This window comes from Papilio polytes, unplaced genomic scaffold (genome assembly GCF_000836215.1).
Source record: "Papilio polytes unplaced genomic scaffold, Ppol_1.0 DF823731.1, whole genome shotgun sequence".
In the NCBI taxonomy this organism is placed as follows: domain Eukaryota; kingdom Metazoa; phylum Arthropoda; class Insecta; order Lepidoptera; family Papilionidae; genus Papilio; species Papilio polytes.
Window position 1 is genome coordinate 5,199,110 of NW_013525473.1, and position 3,137 is coordinate 5,202,246.

Below are 3,137 nucleotides of genomic sequence, written 5' to 3' on the forward strand. Positions count from 1 at the left end.
GGTCCGCCACCGCACGCTGCAAGCCGGAGGAAGCCGCGCCACTTGTAATTTGCGACGATGTAAATAGAACTGGCGTTTGAATGAAAATTTCCGTGACCACCTTGACGCGTGTGCATCGACCTGTCTCGTGCGTTCGCTGGACACCCCCCACGTGCGACCTTGCCACACGACACAAAACAGAATGACATACACTCCACACATTAGGTACATATCCCTCTGTTATGAACTAAACACAAATAGCCTCGAAGTCGAAAGCGATGGAAGCGTTAGCGATCATTGTGTAACGCCGTTCTTTTGGTATTTCCGTCGTACGGACAGAATTACATAAAAATGCTGAAAAATGACATAAGAGATGGAGCAATTTTTCATTTATCTGGTAGATAGCGTCGTTTGTTGTCGCAGTACTGGTAGCATCCTCTCTGATCACCAACAATGAGTCTTAGGGGACTACTGCCCGTTTCCAAAGCGCGAAATCCAATGGAAAAACGCGCCGTGGCATATTTTCGTCTTGGCTCCCATCCTAGTTTATCTGCTACATTACGATGTTTATTCACAATACGAAAGCGAGTATTAATGTGTGCGTCTCGAGCACTCGTGTTCGGGCCTTTGCCTGCTCTGTGCCGATCACTAATCGATAGAAATACATTCATTACAACGAAACATTCGCTACTATTGTTAGTTTTTGCTTAATTTATTGATCAAAGATTGATAAGAAATGGACGCAAACTAACATCAGATCGTACACTAAATGATCTTTGTAATTAAACAAAGATAAAAATTTAAAGTCGCTGCCAATTTAGTTTGTTTACTTGGCAATATTTTAGAGTCCTTTCAACACGGTATAGATAACGCATGAAACATTAAAAATAATGTTGCTTTTATGTTGATTCGTTACAGTTAAATGTGCGACAGACAATTTAGTGTAATTAATATTTTGAAGCTTACTTAAATAATTCCGTTTTGAAAATTGGGAGTTTTTCTGTTGTAGAAATATTTCGGGTAACATTATTTATTTATACTTCTTAATAAATTACGACAATTTGTTTACTATGATACCTTTTGTTTATTAAATGCCTGAGCTTTTCCAAATCAAAGACATTGGACAGAGGTTTTTTTTGTATTAAATTTTAAATGAATTTCCTAACCAGAAACAATTATCTTATTTTTGAACGTGTTTGTTCTAAAACACATATTTACTAGTTTTAACAATGATTAGTAAACGAAACCAACTATTTATAAATGAGGAAGCAATTTCTGGTTTTGCCCTTAGTAGAAATAGAACGAAATTCGTTGGGTCAGCTAATGGGGTCGGCCTGCGTCACGGCAATAAAATTATTTTGATAATGGTAATGAAATAAAATCGGTTCTTACGAAATGGTTTAACCTTAAGTAAAATTCGAACAATTTTAAATACAGAATTAGACCGCAATCATACTAATATTATAAATGTGAAAGTTTAGATGGATAGATGGATGTTGCTTAGAGTTTGTAGCCTAAACTGCTCAACGGATTTTAGTAAAATTTGGCATAGATGTAGCGGATAGTCTGGAAGAACACATAGGCTACTTACTTTTGTTTTTTTTTAATACCACGCGGATGGTCGCGGGCGAAAGCTAGTACCTCATAAAAATCACGTGGTTTTTCAATATGTTTTTCTGTTCGAAATGCTGCATTTTCAGGCTTGTGATTGTTAAACGTTATTAAGACAAGTTTCCTTGGTTAAAGTAGAGAAATTGTACTCTTATTGCCTTTATTTTTTTTATTCGAACATTCTAAAATGTATCTAATAGAAGACAATTTGATAAACTTCAGAATGGTAATGAAATTTGGATTTATGACGCCATATTCAAATGTCGTTTCAGTATTGCGCTGGTAAGTCTTTATGTGCCATGCACACATTGTCAGTTTTATTATGTTTAATGAACATAATTTTTTGTTTTTAACTGTTTTATTTTATTTTCATTCCATTGTTCTTTGGGTCCCATTTTGCTGGGCCCTTTGTTATATAGTTTATTTTAATATACTTGAATGAACATATTAATACTTTATACAAAACTTTCTGTTTTCCAAAACTAATAATCAATGCTGTGGAATGTTTTGGCAAAACGGCGTATTGTGAACACCATTGGTCTTATACAACTTTAATCTATACTATTATAATAAAGCGTAAACACACACTTCTTTGTTGCCTAAGATGTCAGCATTTACAGCATATTTTTAAATATTTTTTTTAATAAAAAGCTCTATACTTACGTCAGGTTTTAGGCTATATATTTTACGCCCTTAAACGAAGGGGGTAAATATTTTGGATAAAATCCAGGTTTTTACCCTAGGGTTTTTACCCTAACGTGTGAAAGAGACCATAAGTTGCTGCCAACATCAAGGAAGCAAGGTTGCCATGATTTGTCTTAATTTCATGTCTTTTTGACATTTGCAATTAAGAATTTGACAAATGTAAACAATATAATAAAGTATTCATAATTTCATGCGGATGAAGCCGCACGGGAACAGCTACTAATTAATATTATTTCAAAGTCACTGACAATGAGATACAATTATTTTAGTTTTCGGGATTATTTTAACAAAATAATCATAGGTACAGATAATTACTGGGCTACAATACATCAATCTTGTCAAATCCGAGGCTGAGCGTAAACAAAAGTTTGTATTTTATTTTTAAAAGCATCTACATTTCATTTGAGGTGCTACTATTTAGTTCCACAACACAATTAAGTTCCATTCCATATAATCGAGTAGTAATTAACAATATCTTTTACTAGAAAAGCAATAAAACTATAGACTTTGTTTATTGTTAAAGCATTGCAAATTAAATCCAGAAATCTACAAGTCATCCAGTTCTGCAAATCATGCGCCATGACTGCTAATTAGCTATGCAAAGATTACGATCCCTGGCACGGTCTGAAGGAAATTAGCGTGATTTTGTACACGTACAGATTAAATCTATACTATATTTATCCTCCCACGAATACGAATTATTGTGTAGTGAATTTTGCTGTCAGTTTAATATTACCAACATAACAAAGGCCGGCAACGCATCTCTAGTTCCTCTGGTGTTGCGGATGACCATGGGCGTCGTTGACCACCTCGGTGTTCTCACCCTCTTTTATTACAAAAAA